The sequence below is a fragment of the Oncorhynchus mykiss genome, chromosome 2 (assembly GCF_057628025.1).
Source record: "Oncorhynchus mykiss isolate SJ-2025 chromosome 2, ASM5762802v1, whole genome shotgun sequence".
NCBI lineage: Eukaryota > Metazoa > Chordata > Actinopteri > Salmoniformes > Salmonidae > Oncorhynchus > Oncorhynchus mykiss.
The window spans coordinates 70,435,923-70,460,149 of record NC_143023.1 but is presented as its reverse complement, the minus strand read 5'-3'; the positions used below and the strand labels follow the sequence as shown (position 1 = coordinate 70,460,149).

General features: G+C 42.3%; 1 protein-coding gene and 1 pseudogene across 3 annotated transcripts in view; one reads left to right on the top strand and one right to left on the bottom strand.

The window, feature by feature from the left end:
- Positions 1-24,227, top strand: part of LOC110495228 (N-terminal EF-hand calcium-binding protein 2) — a 150,611-nt gene that overhangs the window by 62,636 nt on the left and 63,748 nt on the right. The window lies entirely within an intron of this gene.
- Positions 9,462-12,535, bottom strand: LOC149985214 (uncharacterized; annotated as a pseudogene).

The window sequence follows — 24,227 nt, the reverse complement described above, 5'->3', positions numbered from 1 at the left end:
TAGAATCATTCTCTGATCCTTTGATTGGGTGGACAACAGGTCAGTTCATGCTGCAAGAGCTCTGATAGGTTGGAGGACGTCCTCAGGAAGATGTCATAATTACTGTGTTAATCTATAGAAGGGGGTGAGAACCATAAGCCTCCTAGGTTTTGTATTGAAGAGGACAGAAGCTAGCTGTTACCATGGTGCTACCCTACAAAGTGCTGCTGAGGCTACTGTAGAAGTGCATTGCGCAACAGTTTGTTTTAATAAATTATTTGGTGGCGTGAATATATTTAATATATATTTTTTATCTAAAAAGGATAACTTTTTTAATGTTTCATTATTTACATTTTTTATGAAATTCACCTCCCTTTCTTCCTCTAAGGAGTCTCCACTGGTAGAAACAGACTCAACCGCATGAATGCCAGGCCACCCCATCTTCAGTCAGTCGTTCGTTCCACACACCAAAAAATATAAATATTTTATTTTCATGAAGATCCTCATCCATAAACATTGGTTACACGGTTGTGCAGTAATTGTACCAGCCCTAGTGTTCAATGTGGTTTACATTGCAAGGTGGGGACTCAATGCATCCACCACCAGAAACCATTGCATTGGAGCTGAGCCTAGCTTTGCTGAGGATGTTCTTTCTTATAGACAATTCCTAGCAAAAAGGGGCTGAAAGCTCCTCTATCCACCAGTACTCTAATGTAACGTCCATGTGCTGCAGATAGGACTGGGGATTACAGTAGATGTGTGTGATGCGCTAATGTGTTAATGTGGCAGCCACTCAGATAATGTCTCTATAGCCTGTTGTTTCAGAGCTTCACTTCCATATTATGTTTATGCCTGGCTTCTCATTAGCGTTGAGTCTGGGTTCAACTTGATGATGGTAGAGCATCCAGCAACACATAGCAATCAGCTAGTTACCTCTCCCCATTCTAATCAAATGTATTTATAAAGCCCTTTTTACATGGGCAGATGTCACAAAGTGCTTATACAGAAACCCAGCCTAAAAACCCAATCAGAAAGCAATGCAGATGTAGTAGCACGGTCACTAGGAAAAACTCCTTAGAAAGGCAGGAACCTAGGAAGAAACTTTTAAGGGGTGTGCCGGGTTAAGATCACAAGAGTACATGGCCATTAAGGCCAGATCGTTCTTCAAGGTGTTCAAATGATCATAGATGACCAGCAGGGTCAAATAATAATCACAGTGGTTGTATAGGGTGCAATAGGTCAGAACTTCAGGAGTACATTTCAGTTGGCATTTTATACTCAAGCATTCAGAGGTCGAGACAGCAGGTGCGGTAGAGCGAGAGATGGTCAAAAACAGCAGGTCCTGGACAAGTTAGCACGTCCGGTGAACAGGTCAGGGTTCCATAGCCACAGGTAAAACAGCAGAAACTGGATCAGTAGCACAACCAAGTGGACTGGGAACTGCCAGGAGTCATCAGGCCAGGTAGTCCTGAGGCATGGTCCTAGGGCGAGAGCGCTTAGGTTCACACAGGACACCAGATAAGACAGGAACATTTCACCAGAGAGGACAGACTGACCCAAGCCCCCCATCACATAGACTATTGCAGCATAGATACTGGAGGCTGAGACAGAGGGGAGGGGGTAGGGGGGGGGCACTGTGGCCCTGTCTGACGATATGATGATGTAAACCCACCCACTTTACTAAAGCACAGCCCACACACCATTAGAGGGATATCAACAGACCACCAACTTGCTACCCTGAGACAAGGCTGAGTATAGACCATAAAGATCTCCTCTACCACATTATCCCGAGCGGGCATAAAACTGGACAGCAAGATCACCGCAGTGACTCAACCTACTCAAGTCAGCATAGAAAAAAAAGCCTGACACATCGTGACGCACCCCTCCTAGGGACGGCATGGAAGAGCACTAGTAAGTCAGTGACTCAGCCCCCGTAATAGGGTCAGAGGCAGAGAATCCCCGTGGAGAGAGGGGAGCCGGCCAGGCAGAGACAGCAAGGGCGGTTCGTCAGTCCCATTCCTTGCCGTTCACCTTCACACCCCTGGGCCAGACTACACTCAATCATAGTACCTACCTATTTCATGTAATACTTTATAGGTTGGCAGTACAACCTTGAAATCAGACTTAGCCTTAACAGGAAGTCACTGTAGGCTAGCACTGGAGTAATATGATCCCCTTTTTAGTTCTAGTCAATATTCTAGAAGCCGTATTTAGCATTAACTGAAGTTTATTAAGTGCTTTATCCGAGTAGCCGGAGAGTAGAGCATTGCAGTAGTCTAATCTTTAAGTTTAAAAAAGCATGGATTAACTTTTCTGCATAATTTCTGGACAAAAGGTTTTTTGCAATGTTATGTAGATGGAAAAAAGCTGTCCTTGAAATAGTCTTGATATGTTCGTAAAAAGAGAGATCAGGGTCCAGAGTAATGCCGAGGTCCTTCACAGTTTTATTTGAGAGGATCATACAACCATCAATATTCATTGTTAGATCAGACAGCAGATCTGTTTTGAGTTTAAAAGTAAAAAATGTGCCACCATCCACTTCCTTATGTCTGAAACAACATCTTCCAGGGTACGCAATTTTTGAGCTTCACCATTTTTCATCGAAATGTACAGCTAGCGGTGTGTCACCTGCATAGCAGTGAAAGTTGACATTGTGTTTCCAAATGACATCACCAAGAGGTAGATTATATAGTGGAAACAATCGTGATCTAAAACAGAACCTTGAGGAACACGGAAACATACAATTGATTTGTCAGAGGACAAACCATCCACAGAGACGAACTGATATGTTTCCGACAGATAAGATCTAAACCAGGCAAGAACTTGTCCGAAAGAATGTGGTGATTGATTGTGTCAAAAGCGGCACAAAGGTGTAGGACAGCCAAACTCAACTGTTATGCAATACATCATTTTTCAGACATCTTTAAAAAAAAAAGAATCAACCGGATGCAGCAGCCGCTTTAACTCAGCAAACTCTCGTTCTCGCTCTCTCTCTAAGCAGCGACCGCCTCTACTAGTGCCCCATCTAATCTAATCGCGTGGTTATATGCAAATACAAGAAGCCGCGTCTTACACATGAATCCAAATAGCTTCAGCGGAACCTTGGGACCTGCAGGAAGAAAGGAACAGAACGATTTGACAACGGTTCAAATGTAAATATCACAGATAGAAGAAGCTTAGTTACCAGTATCTTTGTTAATATGGCTTGTTACATTTTTTTTAAATACTCTGAAAACCATATATTCAAAGACGAGTGTACAGAACAGTATTAGTTAATTCTCCCCGCAACTAGCAGAAAACAAATGTGCCTGATATGCAATGAGTCTGTAGCTCTCGTGAAAGCAGGCAATGTTAAGCGCCATTATAACACCAGGCACAGTAAATTCTATCAGACGTATCCCCTGAACACAGAGGTGAGAACAAACAAGATTAACCATCTCAAATCCCAAAATGATAAGTCCACCAAAGTCCTTGTCAATTCTCTGACAGCCTAACAACGTGCAATGGAGTGTTCACTGAGGATAGCTTGGGTTTTGGGAAAACACCCCCAAAAAATTCAGCCGCTGAGATGGTAAAAGAATGCACGTGTGAAGTTGCTGACACCTTGCTTGAGGGTTAAAAAAAGATGAGCTCAGGGAAAATATCAAACAGATCCCACTGTCAGATTCCAGAGCAATGAGGAGAGCTGAAATATTAGCTGAAGATTTAACTTCACAACTTGATGTATAAGGACACAAGGCAAGACCCAGATGCAGATATGGAAAGCAGATGGTTTGAGTCTTGATATTTATTAAACAATCTTAAAGGGGTAGGCAAGAGAATGGTCGTGGACAGGCAAAAGGTCAAAACCAGTTCAGAGTCCAGGAGTTACAGAGTGGCAGGCAGGCTCGAGGTCAGGGCAGGCAGAATGGTCAGGCAGGCAGGCGGGTACGGAGTCCAGAAAATAGGCAAGGGTAAAAAAAAAAATGGGAGTACTAGCAAAAGAGAATAGAAGCAGGAGTATGGGAAAACCGCTGGTAGACTTGAAAAGCATACAAGACGAATTGGCACAGAGAGACAGGAAACACAGGGATATATACAGCAGGGATAATAAGCGACACCTGTGTGGGGTGGAGACAATCACGCCAAGTGAAACAGATCATGGTGTGACATGATGAGGCTATTCAGAATGCAACATGTATTTCATTAGCTGTCGATGAATCAACAGATAACACTGATAATGCCCAGCTTCTGGTGTTTGTCAGATTTTATAACGAAACGAGGAATTCTGTGAGGAGCTATTGGGCTTAACACATCTAGAAGCACACACGCGAGGAGAGGATAACCATGAGGCCATCAAAGGGATGCTGACAAAAGGGGGGTAGATCTGAAGTCATCACAGATGGAGCTCCAGCCATGATGGGAAGAGGGAGAAGACTGGTTGCACGTTTGAAAGAGGACCACCCTGACCTGACATATCACTGCATCATCCATTAATTTGTCCTGTGTGCCAGTCTGTGAAAATAGTATTCTGAGGTCATGACAACAATGATGAAACTTCTCATCTTTTTGAGAGCAACATCATCCCTACAACACCGCCTGCTACAAGGCATTCTGACAGAGGCCAATGCCAGTTTGGATTACTTACTACGGCACAACAATGTCAGATGACTCAGCAAAGGGTTCTGGAACATTTTTGGGCCATTCAGGTGGAAATCAAAGCTTTCTTATGAGAGCAGAATAGTTACAAGGCAACTCAGTTTTCTGAGTTTTCAGAAGATGAGGAGAGGGCACCTTAATCAACTGAATGTTAATCTGCAGGGACGGCACAACACAGTGTGAGACATGATAACAGCAGTCCAGGCTTTTCAGAAGAAATTGGCGCTTTTCAAGAATGATCTCCAGGGAGAATTTGTCCTCTTCCCCAATATTTTGGTGCAAATGCAGGGAGACAAAGATGTTCCCAACCATGTTGATTTCATCCAGAAGCTGATGGATAACTTCAAGGCTCACTTTGATGACATCACTGTTGGAAGATAACTGCTGCTGCTCATCCAGAACCCCATTCTTGGTCACAAATGTGACAAAGTTGTCAGAAGAAGATCACAACAAATGGAGTTGATTGAGCTGCAATAAAATGTGTCTTTGAATGAGCAGGCTGGAGATTGTGACCCTGATACTTTCTGGGAAAGATAGTGCCTGCAGCTGATTTCCTTGTTCTCAAGAAACTGGCATTATACATCCTGACTATAGTTGGCTCCACATACAGCTGTGAATCAGCCTTCTCCACAATGAACTTCATTAAAAACAAATACTGTACCAGGCTCACCAATGAACACCTGCACCATTGTCTCAGAGTTGCTCTCATACCATTTGTGCCAAAGTTCAAAGCATTGGCAGGAGACAGAAAGTGTAATTTCTCTCATTAATGCAAGGTAAGGCCCATTGTGACTTATACATTAATATTGCATGGCCCACAGCGACATTCTATCCATTCAGGTTATTATTTTTGTTCAACTCTCCTTTGTTCTCCAGAAAACATGCACTGTATTTTATTTAAATATATATTAATTCAAGGCCAACGTATAATGGTTCACAGTGCACATTTTGCATAGACAATTATGCAACCACTTTTGTTCTTCAGCAATGTTGATGGAATGTTGTACGTTTACATTCGAAAGAAGTAGTAATTAATTCGTAGTCTCGTTTAATGTATTTAATGTACATTTTATATAACAACATGTTTCCTAAGTCGTAGACGACTATGTTTGTTACTACGCTGTACCACAGCGGCAATAAAGGACGATATCCATCAGGACTTTGGCCACCTAGGAAATGTGTGTCTCTGGACCTTCTCAAATAGTATTTGAGTACCCCTGGTCTAGGAACAAGAGGACAGATGCAGAGCCTTGGTCTGACGCCATTAAAATGTAATTTACCACCTTCACGAGTGCAGTCTCAGTACTATGATGTGGTTTAAAACCAGATTGGAGCGTTTTGTATTCATTATTTATTTTCAGGAAGGCAGTGAGTTGCCGTGCAACAGCTTTTTTTTTAAATTGAGAGGAATGGGAGATTCAATATAGGCCGATAGTTTTTTTAGTTACATTTCCGGATCAAGGTTTGGCTTTTTCACTTTTAGTGAGTTTGGTACACATGTAGAGGATAGGAAGCAGTTTATTATATTCAACATAGGAGTTGAACTATTTCAGTAGTTTAGTTGGAATAGGGTTCAGTAGGCAGCTGGAAGGTTTAGAGGCCATGACTATTTTGGTGAATGTGTCGAGAGATACAGGATTGCAAAACTTGAGTGTCTCCATTGATTTTAGGTCCTGGCAGTTCTGTGCATCTCTTTTCGTCGAAGAAGTTCGTGAATTCATCACTGCTGAAGTGAAGGCCATCCTCTCCTGGGGAATGCTGCTTTTTAGTTAGCTTTGCGACCGTATCAAAAATACATTTTGGATTGTTTTTACTCTCCTCAATTTGGTTGAAAAAGTAGGCTGATCGTGCAGCAGTGAGGGCTCTTCGAAATTCGGTACTGTCTTTCCAAGCTAGTCATTTCCATTCCAATATTCTGGAAGCTTCAAGGCTTAGGCATTGTTTGTATACCAGGGGCTAATTTCTTGTGACAAATGTTTTTAGTTTTTAGAGGTGCCACTGCATCTAGGGTATTACGCAAGGTTACATTTGGATCCTCAGTTAGGTGGTTAACTGATTTTTGTACTCCAACAGAAGGGCCCCTAGGAATTAAAAAAATATATATTTCACCTTTATTTCACCAGGTAGGCTAGTTGAGAACAAGTTCTTATTTACAACTGCGACTTGGCAAAGATAAAACAAAGCAGTTCGACACATACAACAACACAGAGTTACACATGGAGTAAAACAAACATACAGTCAATAATACAGTAGAAAAAGTATATATACAGTGTGAGCAAATGAGTTAAGATAAGGGATGTATGGCAATAAATAGGCCATGGTGGCAAAGCTATTACATTATTCCAAGTAATCACTGGAGTGATGGATGTGATCTTTGGGTTGTCCAAGAATTTACAGTGCAGTTTTTGATAATCCTTGGTTGGGGTCTGAGCATATTATTTGTTGTGATTGCAAAAGTAATAAGATGGTGGTCCGATAGTCCAAAATTATGAGGATTTTTTGTTGTTGATCCACAATATTTATTCCACAGGACAAATCTAGATCCAGGGTATGACTGTGGCAATACCTACAGTACCAGTCAAAAGTTTGGACACACCTACTCATTCAAGGGTTTTTCTTTACTATTTCCTACATTGTAGAATAATAGTGAAGACATCAAAACTATGATATAACACATATGGAATCATATAGTAACCACCATCTTATTACATCTTATTACCAAAAAAAAGTGTTAAACAAATCAAAATATATGTTATATTTCAGATTCTTCAAAGTAGCCACCCCGTGCCTTGATGACAGCTTTGCACACTCTTGGTATTATCTCAACCAGATTCACCTGGAATGCTTTTCCAACAGTCTTGAAGGAGTTCCCACACTTTCTGAGCACTTGTTGGCTGCTTTTCCTTCACTCTGTGGTCCAACTCATCCCAAACCATCTCAATTGAGTTGAAGTCAGGTGATTGTGGAGGCTAGGTCATCTGATGCAGCACTCCGTCACGCTCCTTCTTGGTCAAATAGCCCTTAAACAGCCTGGAAGTATGTTGGTTCATTGTCCTGTTGAAAAACAAATGATATGTCCCGTTAAGCGCAAACCAGATGTGATGGCGTATCACTGCAGAATGCTGTGGTAGCCATGCTGGTAAAGTGTGCTATGAATCCTGAATAAATCACAGACAGTCTCACCAGAAAAGCACCCCCACACCATCACACCTCCTCCTCCATGCTTTACGGTGGGAACCACACATGTAGAGGTCATCCGTTCACCTACTCTGCGTCTCACAAAGACACGGTGGTTGGAACCAAAAATCGCAAATTTGGACTCATCAGACCAAAGGAAAGATTTCCACCAGTCTAATGTCCATTGCTCGTGTTTCTTCGCCCAGGCAAGTCTCTTCTTCTTATATGTGTCCTTTAATAGGGGTTTCTTTGCAGCAGTTCGACCATGAAGGCCTGATTTACACAGTCTCCTCTGAACAGTTGATGTTGAGATGTGTCTGTTACTTGAAATCTGTGAAGCATTTATTTGGGCTGCAATTTCTGAGGCTGATAACTCTAATGAGCTTATCCTCTGCAGCAGAGGAAACTCTGGGTCTGCCTTTCCTGTGGCGGGCGTCATGGGATCCAGCTTTATCATAACGCTTGATGTTTTTTGCGACTGCACTTGAAGAAACTTCAAAGTCCGGATTGACTGACCTTCAGGTCTTAAAGTAATGATGAACTGTCGTTTCTCTTTGCTTATTTGAGCTGTTCTTGCCATAATATGGACTTGGACTTTTACCAAACAGGGCTATCTTCTGTATGCCACCCCTACCTTAACTTTTAACAAGGCACATTAATTGAAATGCATTCCAGGTGACTACCTAATGAAGCTTGTTCAGATAATGCCAAGAGTGTGCAAAGCTGTCATCAAGGCAAAGGGTTGCTACCTTGAAGAATCTCAAATATAAAATATATTTGGATTTGTTTAACAATTTTTTGGTTACTACATGATTCCATATGTGTAATTTCATACTTTTGATGTCTTCACTATTATTCTACAATGTAGAAAATAGTAAAAATAAAGAAAACCCCTGAAATGAGTAGGCGTGTCCAAACTTTTGACTGGTACTGTAGGTCTGGATACATGTTGGACAAAACCACCTGAGTCGATGATGATTCCGAAAACCTTTTGGAGTTGGTCTGTGGACTTTTCCATGTGAAAATTGAAGTCACCAAAAAATGGAATATTATCTGCCATGACTATCTGCCTTGGTCCGATAGGAATTCAGGGAACTCAGTGAGGAACACTGTTATACGGCCCAGGAGGACTGTAAACAGTAGCTATAAAAAGTGATCAAGTAAACTGCATAGATTTAATGACTAGAAGCTCAAAAGACGAAGACTGTTTTTTTGCTGTCATAAATATTAGCAAAACCTCTGTCTTTGCGGGATGCGCAGGGGATATGGTCTCTATTGTAACCAGGAGGAGAGGCCTCATTTAACACAGTAAATTCATCTGGCTTGAGCCATGTTTCAGTCAGGCCAATCACATCAAGGTTGTGATCAGTGATTAGTTCATTGACCATGACTGCCTTGGAAGTGAGGGATCTAACATTAAGTAGTCCTATTTTGAGATTTGAGATATAATCACAATCTTTTTCAATAATGACAGGAATGGAGGAGGTCTTTATTCCAGTGAGATTGCTAAAGTGAACTCCGCCATGTTTAGTTTTGCCTGACCTACATCGAGGAACAGACACAGTCTAAATGGGGAAAGCTGAGCTGACTACACTGACTGTGCTAGTGGCAGACTCCCCTAAGCTGGCAGGCTGCTTAACAGCCTGCTACTTGACCTGCATCCTATCTCATTGTGGAGCTAGAGGAGTTAGAGCCCAGTCTATGTTGATGATAAGATGACAGCACCCCTCCAGCTTGGATGGAGTCCTTCACTTTTCAGCAGGCAACGCTTGGTCCTCTTTGTTGGGGAGTCCCAGAAAGAGGGCCAGTCATCTACAAATTATATCTTTTGGGAGGGGCAGAAAACAGTTTTCAACCAGCGATTGAGTTGTTTGAGTCTGCTGTAGAGCTCATCACTCCCCCTAACTGGGATGGGGCCAGAGACAATTCTTCGATGCCAACACATCTTTCTAGCTAGGTTACACACTGAAGTTATGTTGTGCTTGGTGACCTCTGACTGTTTCATCCGAACATCGCTGGTGCCGACGTGGAGAACAATATCCCTATACCATCTACATTCACTACTTTTAGTCTCAGCCTACACCATCTAAAGGTGAGCCTTTACGTCGGTAGCCCTGCCCCCTGGTAAACAATGTATGATTATTGGATGATTATTTTAAGTCTAATACTGCGGGTAATGGAGTCGCCAATGACTAGGGTTTTCAATTTGTCAGAGCTAATGGTGGGAGGCTCTGGCGGCCCAGATCCTATAACGGGTGGAGGGGAGACCTGAAAAGGCTCGGGCTCTGACTCCGACTCATTGCTTAGTGGGGGAAACCAGTTGAAAGTTTCTATCGGCTGAATGAGTGACACCGGTTAAGCATGCCAAATGCATTTCTTTCCAGAAGCCACAAGAAAATTGTCCGGCTGCAGGGGCTGTACAGAGGGATTAACACTACTCCCTGTATTTACTGTTCACACAGACGTTGTATCATCCTTTCCTACACTTAAATTTCCCTTGCCTAACGATTGTGTCTGAAGCTGAGCTTGCAACTCTGCTATCTTCACCATAAGGCGATAGTTCACCTGCATATTAAGAGTTCAGGGACTGGAATGAGAAGCAATAATGCTACTTAGCTTTTAATTTTTTTGAGGCCGGAGGAGGTCCTGCAGATCTATGTCCAGATAAAGCGTACGGGGTGAGTACATTTTATTTAAAAAGTTGTGGTAGGGCAAAACTAAGACCTTAGTAAACTTGATTATATGGTTATTAAGAGTAAAAAGCGAAAAGGTTTGGCAGCTAGCCAAGTGGCAAGAAACAGTACAACAGTACGGAGACAACCCCGGAAGTGCGTTGAACGACTGTGTTGAACAACTGTTGTTTTATTTATCAGTCTATCTCAGCCCTCACCATTGCTCTCTTTCTCCAGGCTGAATATCGGCATCCCGTGCAGTTTACAGTCCTGGTACTTGACGGAACCAAGCTTTTTATAAGTACTGCAGTTTAGAGTCCTTAAAGAGTTGGCTGAAGGGCTGTTGTAAACTATCTAGACGTACACTATCTAGGAGTTCACTCTTTAAATATTGAGGGTCCTTTTTACGGTGCTCCGCTAGGCAGTGCTGCAGCTACTGGTGCTGCTGTGTTCACATGGTTGGCTGTCATGCAGTGGCCTCCTCAGGACCTTGGGGAAGACAGAGATGGCGCTTTGGAAGAAAACCATTTCTGTTTAAACATAGCTGAATGACTACAAACAAGAACACCTTCAATGATTTAGAAAAGCTATTTTTTCCATCACTGTCATGTCCTCCTCCACCCTTTTCTCCATCACCAATCTCTTCTCGTTCTCTTCTTTTGTTATTTCTCCTTCTCTCACAGTATTTGTTCCTGCTCTCTCTTCTCTTGCAGCACTGACTCTGCTGCTATGCTCTGATGTTTAACCTTAAACATTAAACGTCTCCTTTAACGTGAAGTGTGTTTACAGGGCGGCTGTTGAAACCTTTTACAGGTGGAAGGTCTCATTATGTCTGAAACCTCTTGAAGAGTATATTAAAATCCCCTCGCGGTGCCCCCTGTGAGAGTTATTTTCCTACTAGCGCTGATAAATATTTGTTGAGGAAAATGTACTTGATATGATTGTGATGTGTTGTTTATTAAGATTAATGCACTAATTGTACATCGCTCTGGATAAGAGCGTTTGCTAAATGACTAAAGTTTAAAATGTAAAGTTTCCCTCTGTACGGATTGTGAAATTCTCCCAGGGAAAGAGGGAGCATTAAAGAATGCTGCTTTCATGCTTAAAATCACTGCCTTATGGTGTGCAGGACAATCCTCCTGCCTGCTGTTCTGCTTTCTACCTTTGAACTTTGAACACAGTATTGAGTTGCGCATCCCTTGAGTTTGATTGCAATCATGTCCATTATGGCATTTCCCCTGGTGAGTGTGTCAGGTGTTCTCTTTCGCCTAGCTGGAAAATAAAGCCCAGGAGATTGATGTCTATTTCATTTTGGATAATCTAACAACCCAGGCTCAACTCCATGTGATGTTTGTTTGAGGACCTGACTGGTCTACAGAAGAAGCTATTGATAACTTATCTGTTTTTGAGATAGACTGTGAGTCTATCTTTCATGTGTCAGGGGACATACCACTAATAAGTCATGTAAATGTGATATTTCCATTCACTTCATGAAATATTCATCCTGTGAAAGTCTGTGTCAACTAGAGGGACAGTTGTAACCCCTTTTTAGGATGGAAATTAAATATGCAGACCAATTCTCAAAAGTGATTATTAAGTAATAAACAGGAGCATGAAATAATGCATCCTGAACTTTCACGCAAAGCTTTGGCAATTAAGAATAATTTGGGTGTCTATGTGAGTGATTTACATCTCTGCCTCCCTCTGGTAGTGCTAGCGTTAACGCCTCATCTTTGTTAAGCTGCGGGATTACTCAGGTGGTTAAGAGCTACATTAATTTGTAAAACTCCTGAATATCTTGGGTATTGCATGCAAATCTTTATTGTTGTTGGTGTAATCCACTCCACAGAGACAGAATGAAATGTCAGTGAAGCAGTGTGCCATACCCAAATTTAGCTGGTATACCTGTGTCCCTGCTAGCTTCTTGATCTTCCATAGCTGCCTGCGAACATGTCATTAGCAGTGTGTGAAGCAGACACGGTATGGGATTCTACCTGCTGGGCTGAGTTGCTTCTGATGACAGGCTGGTCACAATGATTGCACTCATACCTGTACAGCCAAACTGCCATGCGGTGATTTTGTTCTGGGTCTGTCTGTATCCCCCTAAGAGCAGGCTGTGGGTCAGTCAGGGGCTGTCATTAAGAGAAGATTGGCAGCTGACTCCCTAACAGGGATCAGTCATTTCTCACCCTGCAGCTGACATACTGACCCAGCACTGGACCACCAGGACTCACTGTGATTATCTGGATGGCAGGGACTGGAATCCAGTAAGTCCTTTGGGGGGGAAAGCTTCCATTTCCACATAACAGTCAGTTAGCCTATATCAAAATAACCAAACAAACATATAAATATGTACCCAAATAAATACACAAGTGTACAGGACATGCGTGTTGAATATTCCAACTACTGTACATTAAAAGAAGTTATGCTAATAAGGAAGTCTGAAATGTTTCCAGAACGTTTTTAATTGGCTCTTTAGCAGGTGGAAATGACTAATGGACACTTCCATGGGGGGACGATAGGAGTAAGGGAGAACATGAGAATTCATTAAACACATCTCATCTGCTTTTCGTCCTGCGCACACTGTTTAATGAGCTACTCTCATTATCCTCTTATTTATTCAAGCCTGGAATCACGCTCACACACACACACACACACACACACACACACACACACACACACTTTTTTTCTGAATCCACTCAGGACAAGTTGTTTATTTTGCTAAGTGACCTTCCAAGTTTGCAACTTTTCCAATGTGACATTTCTTACGCTGGCCTGTTGTTTTCCGTTTTTTTAATTTTCTGTCCTTTCTTTCTTTTTCGTGTGCACCACTTTCATTTTCTCTCTGTTCTCCTCTCCACCCCTCCTCATCCCTGCTGCACCCAAGAGGAAGCAAAACAATATATATATTTTATTTTTACAAAGAAAATGTAGTAAGGAACTAAATACTGTATACAGTAAGTATTCAGACTCCTTCACTTTGTCCACATTTTGTTACGTTACAGCCTTATTCTAAAATGGATTAAAATCCTCATCAATCTACACACAGTACCCTGTAATGACAAAGGGAAAACAGGTTTTTAGACATTTTTGCAAATGTATGAACAAAACAAAGAAATACCTTATTTACATAAGTATTCCCTTTGCTACGAGACATGAAATTGAGCTCAGGTACATCCTGTTTCCATTGATCATGCTTGAGGTGTTCCAACAAATTGTTGGAGTCCACCTGTGGTAAATTCAATTGATTGGACATGATTTGAAAAGGCACACACCTGTCTTTATAAGTTCCTACAGTTGACGGTGCATGTCAGAGCAAAAACCAAGCCATGAGGTCGAAGGAATTGTCCATAGAGCTCCGAGACAGAATTATGTCAAGGCACAGATCTGGAGAAAGGTACCAAAACATTTCTGCAGCATTGAATGTCCCCAAGAACACAGTGGCCTCCATCATTCTTAAATGGAAGTTTGATACCAAAACCACCAAGACTCTTCCTAGTGCTTGCTGTCTGGCAAAACTGAGCAATCGTGGGAGAAGGGCTTTGGTCAGGAAGGTGACCAAGAACCTGATGGTCACTCTAACAGAGCCCCAGAGTTCCTCTGTGGAGATGGAAGAACCTTCCAGAAGGACAACCATCTCTGCAGCACTCCACCAATCAAGCCTTTTTGGTAGAGTGGCCAGGCAGAAGCCACTCCTCAGTAAAAGACATATGACAAAAGGCACCTACAGGACTCTCAGACCATGAGAAACAAGATTCTCTGGTCTGATGAACCCAAGATTGGCCTGAATGCCAAGTATCACGTCTGGAGGAAACCTGCCATCATCCCTACGGTGAAGCATGGTGGTTCCAGCATCATGTGCGGGGATGTTTTTCAGCAAAGATGATTGGAGCACAGTACAAAGAGATCCTTGATGAAAACCTGCTCCAGAGAGCTCAGGACCTCAGACTGGGGTGAGGGTTCGCATTCCAACAGGACAATGACCCTAAGCACACAGCCAAGACAAAGCAAGATTGGCTTCAGGACAAGTCTCTGAATGTCCTTGAATGGCCCAGCCAGAGCCCGGAACCCGATGGAAAATCTCTGGAGAGACCAGAAAAAATAGCTGTGCAGCGACACTCCCCATCCAACCTGACAGAGCTTGAGAGGATCTGCAGAGAAGAATAGAAGAAACTCCCCAAATACATGTGTGCCAAGCTTGTAGTGTCATACCCAAGAAGACTTGAGGCTGTAATCGCTGCCAAAGGTGCTTTAACAAAGTACTGAGTAAAGGGTCTGAATATGAATGTAAATGTGATATTTCAGTTTTATATTTTTAATATAAAAGTTTCTAAATACCTGTTTTTGCTTTGTCATTATGGGGCATTGTGTGTAGATTGATGAGGGGAAAAAAATATTTAATACATTTTAGAATAAGATTGTAACGTAACAAAATGTAGAAAAAGTCACGTGGTCAGAATACTTTCCGAATGCACTGTATGTTATATATACAGTATATATTATATATGTAGTATATATTTTGTATTTCTTTACTGCAACCGCCAACCACAGGAGGACTCAGGAGTGTAGACTCTCAATGAGTGTAGACAGCCTGCTGCTGCAGCTCTGCTGATCATCAGATGGGGGGAGGAGGTAGGGGGCCCACGTTGGTAACTGGGGGGCCCTGCCTTGATTGGGTAACTGATTAATAATTTTTTTTAGATTTCTGATCAATCATTTAAAAAAAATAACTGTGGATTAGGTTTTATACACACGCACATACAGGTACAGTGTCTGCCAAAATAAAGAAAACACCAACATAAAGTGTTGGGCCACCACGATCTGCCAGGACAGCTTCAATGCGCCTTGGCCAGGAAAATGCACCCCACACCATAACATATACTTTGTATCCTTCGTTCACTCAAGTGTTTCCTTTATTAGGGCTGTTACCGGTATGCCTACAGCCAGGAAGACTGCAGTTTGGGCAGCATGCGTGTCAAATATACAGCTTGTTGCACTGTGGCAATAGACATATAATACATAGGCTTTTGTAACCTCTCACCCTGGCAATTTGACTGTTAAACTCATGGGTACACTAGCAATGGATGCCAGTCCTGACTTGAATGGGAACTGCCATCTATGGATTATATTTCTATGGATGGTTGTAGCTGTCGGTTTGCCTTTTGCAGATTTCAAAATACAATTGCGGGAAAAACGTACAGTTTGGAAAGCAAATGTCTACTGCTGAAAAAGAAGACTAATCTGTCTGTAGAAACAAAATGTAAAAACAAATCTCAAAAGCTCCTTATTTTATACTAATAGGAGCACTGTTTTTCAAAGTAGCTCATCTTGAGAGAGGCTATTGGCACGGCGGGCACACCAGCCATCACTGTGAGTGGCCTATGGCTTCATTTTTATCATAAGTCAGTGTGTCGCTGGAAATTATATTTAGTAGTCTACGATATATATATGATATATACAGTGGGGAGAACAAGTATTTGATACACTGCCGATTTTGCAGGTTTTCCTACTTACATGTAGAGGTCTGTAATTTTTATCATGGGTACACTTCAACTGTGAGAGACGGAATCTAAAACAAAAATCCCAAAAATCACATTGTATGATTTTTAAGTAATTCATTTGCATTTTATTGCATGACATAAGTATTTGATCACCTACCAACCAGTAACAATTGCGGCTCTCACAGACCTGTTCATTTTTCTTTAAGAAGCCCTCCTGTTACAGTCTAATCCATCTATGGTCACCCATCTACACACAATACCCCATAATGACAAAGTAAAGGTGTGGGATACAGAAATTAGGTAGTCATTCAAAAATGACTGTTAAACACTATTACACTATTATTACACACATAGTGAGTCCATGCAACCTATTATGTGACTTGTTAAGCACATTTTAATTCCTGGACTTATTTAGGATTGCCATAACAAAGAGGTTGAATACTTATTGTAGTGTTGAAAACATAATTCCACTTTGACATTATAGGATATAGTTTGTAGGCCAGTGACAAACAAATCTCAATGTAATGCATTTTAAATTCAGGTTGTAACACAATAAAATGTGGAAAAGTCAAGGGCTGTGAATACTTTCTGAAGGCACTGTTGCTGATGCTGTATCGGTTTGATCATGTTCCATCCTTTCTTCAGTAGGGACAGATGGACAGAGTATCTTCAATGTGTTTTCAATGCTGACACACAGTCCAAACCCAGAGATAAGTCCTCTTAAGTGCTTCTGTTTTTGTTTTGTACAGGACCAAGGTTTCATCCAGCTACTTTTTCTGAGATGAGGACATGAATAAAGGTGAATAAGGTTTCCTGAAAATGAGATTCTCAATAGCTCATTGCTTATTTTCTGTTTACTGCTGAAGTCACAGCATCTTTGTCTGTGTAACAGTGAAGTTATATTAACCATGGCCCGGTGTGAACTCTAGTGGCACTTAATATCCATACCTCTAGCCTAATCAAACCTGGTGACTAGGGTTACTGGGTTACCACGGTAACAGAGAAGGCACCTAATCAAGAAGCCCTCACCTGCTTTGCTGTAAACCAGAGCTGTTGGAGGGGAAAGCCAAGGGATTGATCCCTACTGTGCCTCTGTTTGTTCTGTTTCAGGGCCGTATTTCAACAGTCAGCGTTGATAATTTTATGAGGATGTGTAAATAATTTGATGGGTGTGTCATGCAACCAACTGTCACAATAACATCTGTTTGTCGTCAAACATCCCAGTGTGTGGTCTGTCTAAAGGGATATATTTTGCATTGTTAGCCTGCCTCTCTGAGTAATAAAGTTCCACCCAGTTAATATATTGTTTTTTGTGGAAAGTCAAAGAGAGCGCAGAAAGAGGGGGAAGGAGTGAAGAAGCCAGCCTTCAAGGCATGGTTGCTGTGTTTCTCAGGGGAGGGCACATCCAGATGAAGCTCTCTCTCATTCCTTCTTTTTCCTCAGGAACATGCTCGTGCTGCGGCTGTGGCACACAGGGCTCTCACAGATCTGTCTACGTCTGAATAATCTAATTGGGGCGCTCTTTTGAAATTCTATATATATAACAGGGTTAGTGGTGTGTGTTAGATTTGAATATAAGTCTGCAGATGACAGGTTACTGCTTAGTGAGGTATACTGTCGGCTTATTTATTTTATGTACAGAATAGACAGAAGCTTTTGTTGCTCCCTTTACTATTCTGATAGGTGGTACCGCCAATCGTATACAGTCATTGTTGCTTCCATTGTGATAACACATGGCACACTATGTCCCTTTTCCCTACCCCACAGTCTCCTTTCTCTTCTCCACTCAATGGAGGTGTTTGGTCTAGTTAGAGGGTATGAGATGTACCTCAGAGAGACAAATAATGCATGCATGAGTAATGTGTCTCGCATCAGAGCCGGCGTAGTAGGATCCGATCTTAGTCCTGTATTGACGCTTTGCCTGTCTGATAGCTCGTTAGAGGTCGTAGCGGGATTTCTCATAAATGTCAGGGTTAGTGTCCCGCTTGCAAGTCTCAGCTCTAGACTTTAGCTCAGTGCAGATGTTGTTTGTAATCCATGGCTTCTGGTTGGGATATGTACATACGGTCACTGTAAAAGACGACGTCGTTGATGCACTTATTAATGAAGCCGGTGACTGATGTGGTAAATTCCTCAATGTTATCGGATGAATCCCGGAACAAATTCCAATCTGTGCTAGTGAAACAGTTGTCATTCCAAGATGGCGTAGCAGTGCAGAGGTGTTTTGTTCGTCCTCTCGTGTACTTTTGTATTTTTTTCGTATTTTTTGTATATACAGTGCCTTGCGAAAGTATTCGGCCCCCTTGAACTTTGCGACCTTTTGCCACATTTCAGGCTTCAAACATAAAGATATAAAACTGTATTTTTTTGTGAAGAATCAACAACAAGTGGGACACAAGTGGAAGTGGAACAACATTTATTGGATATTTCAAACTTTTTTAACAAATCAAAAACAGAAAAATTGGGCGTGCAAAATTATTCAGCCCCTTTACTTTCAGTGCAGCAAACTCTCTCCAGAAGTTCAGTGAGGATCTCTGAATGATCCAATGTTGACCTAAATGACTAATGATGATAAATACAATCCACCTGTGTGTAATCAAGTCTCCGTATAAATGCACCTGCACTGTGATAGTCTCAGAGGTCCGTCAAAAGCACAGAGAGCATCATGAAGTTCCACTCATTATACCTCTGATACCTCCTTTGTCCCACCTCCCCACACATGCAGTGGGGTGACCTCACCCATTATAACCAGCTTATCCAGAGATACAATCTCTCTTATCATCACTCTGCGCCTGGGGTGCCTAGGTGGGGTGCTGTACCCACACCCCACCATACCCCTGTCTGCACATTATGCCCTGAATCCATTCTACCACGCCCAGAAATCTGCTCCTTTTATTCTTGTCCCCAGCGCTCAAGGCGACCAGTTTTGATAGTCTTTAGCCATACCCTCATCCTACTCCTCCTCTATTCCTCGGGTGATGTGGAGTTAAACCCAGGCCCCGCGTGTCCCCAGGCACCCTCATTTGTTGTTTCTGTGATTAAAAAAAACTTGGTTTCATGCATGTCAACATCCCTAAGTTTGTTTTACTCACTGCTTTAGCACACTCCGCCAACACTGATGTCCTTGCCGTGTCTGAATCCTGGCTTAGGAAGGCCACCAACAGATCTGAGATTTCCATACCCAGCTACAACATTTTCCGTCAAGATAGAACTGCCAAAGGGGGAGGAGTTGCAATCTACTGCAGAGAGAGCCTGCAAAGTTCTGACATACTTTCCAGGTCTATACCCAAATAGTTTGAACTTCTAATTTAAAAAATTAACCTCTCCAGAAATAAGTCTCTCACTGTAGCCGCCTCCTATCGACCAGCTGTGCCCTGGACACCATTTGTGAATTGATCGCCCCCCATCTAGCTTCCGAGTTCGTTCTCTTAGGTGACCTAAACTGGGATATGCTTAACACCCCGGCAGTCCTACAATCTAAGCCAGATGCCCTCAATCTCACACAAATCATCAAGGAACCCACCAGGTACAACCCTAAATCCGTAAACATGGGCACCCTCATAGACATTATCCTGACCAACTTGCCCTCCAAATACACCTCCGCTGTTTTCACTCAGGATCTCAGCGATCACTGCCTCATTGCCTGTATCCGCTATGGGTCTGCGGTCCCTAAAACACTTCTGCGAGCAGGCCTTTCTAATCGACCTGGCCCGGGTATCCTGGAAGGATATTGACCACATCCCGTCAGTCGAGGATGCCTGGACTTTCTTTAAAAGTAATTTCCTCACCATCATAGATAAGCATGCCCCGTTCAAAAAATGCAGAACTAAGAACAAATATAGCCCTTGGTTCACTCCAGACCTGACTGCCCTCGACCAGCACAAAAACATCCTGTGGCGGACTGCCATAGCATCGAATAGTCCCCATGATATGCAACTGTTCAGGGAAGTCAGGAAACAATACACGCAGTCAGTCAGGAAAGCTAAGGCTAGCTTTTTCAAGCAGAAATTCGCATCCTGTAGCTCTAACTCCAAAAAGTTTTGGGACACTGTAAAGTCCATGGAGAAAAGAGCACCTCCTCCCAACTGCCCACTGGCTAGGCTAGGTAACACCACTGATAAATCCATGATAATTGAACATTTCAATAAGCATTACTCAGCGGCTGGCCATGCCTTCCTCCTGGCTACTCCAACCCCGGCCTACAGCTCCCCCCCCGCAGCTACTCGCCCAAGCCTCCCCAGCTCTCCTTCACCCATATCCAGACAGCAGATGTTCTGAAAGAGCTGCAAAACCTGGACCCGTACAAATCAGCTGGGCTAGACAATCTGGACTCTATTTTTCTAAAACTATCCGCCTCCATTGTTGCAACCCCTATTACCAGCCTGTTCAACCTCTCTTTCGTATCGTCCGAGATCCCTAAAGATTGGAAAGCTGCCGCGGTCATCCCCCTCTTCAAAGGGGGTGACACCCTAGACCCAAACTGTTACAGACCTATATCCATCCTGCCCTGCCTATCTAAAGTTTTCGAAAGCCAAGTTAATAAACAGATCACTGATCATTTCAAATCCCACCGTACCTTCTCTGCTGTGCAATCCGGCTTCCGAGCCTGTCACGGGTGCACCTCAGCCACGCTCAAGGTACTAACCGATATCATAACCGCCATCGATAAAAGACAGTACAGTGCAGCCGTCTTCCTCGACCTGGCCAAGGCTTTCAACTCTGTCAATCACCGTATTCTTATCGACAGACTCAATAGCCTTGGTTTTTCTAATGACTGCCTTGCCTGGTTCACCAACTACTTTGCAGACAGAGTTCAGTGTGTCAAATCGGAGAGCATGTTGTCCAGACCTCTGGCAGTCTCTAAGGGGTACCACAGGGTTCAATTCTCGGGCAGACGCTGACAATACCATTCTGTATACTTCTGGCCCTTCCTTGGACATTGCTAACTAACCTCCAAACGAGCTTCAATGCCACACAACACTCCTTCTGTGGCCTCCAACTGCTCTTAAACGCTAGTAAAACCAAATGCATTATTTTCAACCGTTCGCTGTCCGCGCCCGACTAGCATCACCACCCTGGACGGTTCCGACCTGGGAATATATGGACAACTATAAATACCTAGGTGTCTGGCTACTCTGACTGTAAACTCACCTTCCAGACTCATATTAAACATCTCCAATCCAAAATCAAATCTAGAATCGGCTTTCTATTTCGCAACAAAGCCTCCTTCACTCACGCCGCCAAACTTACCCTAGTAAAACTGACTATCCTACCGATCCTACAAAATAGCTTCCAACACTCTACTTAGCAAACTGGATGCAGTCTATTACAGTGCCATCCGTTTTGTTACCAAATCACCTTATACCACCCACCACTGCGACCTGTATGCTCTAGTCGTCTGGCCCTCGCTACATATTCGTCGCCAGACCCATTGGCTCCAGGTCATCTATAAGTCTATGCTAGGTAAAGCTCCGCCTTATCTCAGTTCACGATAACAACACCCACCCGTAGCATATGTTCCAGCAGGTATATCTCACTGATCATCCCCAAAGCAAACACCTAATTTGGCCGCCTTTCCTTCCAGTTCTCTGCTGCCAGTGACTGGAACGAATTGCAAAAGTTGGAGACTTTTATTTCCTTCACCAACTTTAAACATAAACTATCTGAGCAGCTAACCGATCACTGCAGCTGTACATAGTCCATCTGTAAATAGCCCACCCAATCTACCTAACCCATACTGTTTTTATTTTATTTACTTTTCTGCTCTTTTACACACCAGTATCTCTACTTGCACATCATCATCTGCTCATTTTTTACTCCAGTGTTAACCTGTCTACGATACTGGTTCCCAATTGGGAATCAACCCTCCCACGTTCAGCTGAAACGGTGGCGCATGGAACGCAAAAATATTCTTAAAAATATTTAACCTCCACACATTAACAAGTCCAATAGCTCAAATGAAAGATAAACACCTTGTTCATCTAGCCAGCAAGTCAGATTTCTAAAATGTTTTACGGCGAAAACATAGCACATATATATGTAAAACCACCACCAGACACAGCTCATTTGAATAGCCAAAACATGCAATCAACAAACGCAGGATTAAAAAATAAATCGCTCACTAACCTTTTGAAAATCTTCATCAGATGACAGTAATATGACATGTTACACAGTACATATATTTTTTTTTTCAATAATATGCCATTTATATCCATAAATGTCCATTTACAGTGAGTTCACGTTCAGAAATTACTCAAAAATGCCCGCAGGAAATCTATGTAGCGCGGCAAGATAACGTAAATAGACATCATAAACTTTGACTAAATATACATGTTCTACATATAGTTAGAAAGATACACTGCTTCTTTATGCAACCGCTGTGTTAGATTTATTTTTAACGTTACAGAAATCGCACACTATTCCATATGCTGAGACAGCGCTCAGTTCCAAGCTACATTTCTACGTAATGTTGGAGTCAACAGAAACACAGATTTAAGCATAAATATTCCCTTACCTTCGATGGTCTTCGTTCAGAATGTTCTGGAGGCTTCATACTTACCCAATACATCGTTTGGTTTCAAGTCTTGCGTCTTTGTATTAGCTACTGCTAATAACATCAGCTGAAATGCACCCAAAACGTCCTCTGGTCCGGAAAAGTTGCGCATCAAAACTTCAAAATTACATATTATATGTCGACTAAACAGGTCAAACTAAGTGCAGAAGCAAGCTTTATGATGTTTTAGACACGCAAAACAAACTTCAATTCAATCGGCCATCGTCTGCCCTTCTCCTGAGTGCTGGAACAAAGGAATGGCTGGGACCAATTCGCGCCCATACGCACAGCCTATTCTCTCGTGGCACGCACTAATTTCACTCCCATAGGGTCAATTCTCGCGCGATTTGAACGATTCAAAGCTCTACTGAAAGAGGACATCTAGCGGAAGAGATAGAAAGTGTCCCCAGAATCATAACTGGTTGGGAAGGGTGGGGGCCATGACGTCAAAGTTGCTCCAACTTTCATGGCCACAAAAACTAGTTTGGAAGAATGCCTGCCCTGTGAGTTCTGCTATACTTACAGACATAATTCCAACGGTTTTAGAATCTTTAGAGTGTTTTCTATCCAATAATAATTTTTATTTGCATATATTAGCAATTTTTGACAGATTTTTTTTCCAGTTTACTAGGGGTACCCAATCTCTCCAAAGGGGGCGTATGTCTGCCATATCCTTAACAGGTTCTACTAAATTGTAATTATTCGCTCTTATGGCCTATTTATTGCCAACCTCCTCATGCCTTTTGCAAACACTGTATATAGACTTTCTTTTTTCTACTGTGTCATTGACTTGTTTGTGTTATTGGATTGTTTATTGTTTACTCCATGTGTAACTCTGTGTTGTTGTCTGTGTCACACTGCTTTGCTTTATCTTGGCCAGGTTGCAGTTGCAAATGAGAACTTGTTCTCAATTAGCCTACCTGGTTAAATAAATGTGAAATAAAAAATATAAATATTTTTTTTAAAGTTCTGTAGCATAGGATTGGCTTCATTGACCACTTCTGTATTGAGTGTATCACTAGTACAGATTTGCCAAAGGGAGGGCGAAGGAGAGCCTTGTATGCGTTTCTGTGTGTGGAGTAAAGGTGATCAAGAGTTTTTTCGCCTCTAGTTGCACGGATGACATGCTGGTAAAAATGAGGTAAAACGGAATTACATTTCCCTGCATTAAAACCACTCCTCACGAGAAGCGCCATCAATGGATGTGCATTTTCTTGTTTGCTTATGGCCCTATACAGCTCATTGAGTGCACTCTTATAGCCAACATTGGTTTGTGGTGGTAAATAGACAGCAATGAAAAAATATAGATGAACACAACATTAATATTGCAGATAGATTGTGGCTTCTGGCATATGTATTTGTTTTTGTAAATATACAGTACCAGTCAAAGGTTGGACAAACCTACTCATTCCAGGGTTGTTGTTTATCTTTACTATTTTCTACATTGTAGAATAATAGTGAAGACATCAAAACTAGGAAATAACACATATGGAATCATGTAGAACCAAAAATAGTGTTAAACAAATCAAAATATACACTCTTGGCATTCTCACAACCAGCTTCACCTGGAACGCTTTTCCAACAGTTCAAGGAGTTCCCAAATATGTTGAGCACTTGTTGGCTGTTTTTCCTTCACTCTGCGGTCCAACTGATCCCGAACCATCTCAATTTGGTTGAGGTCGGGTGATACAGTGCCTTGCGAAAGTA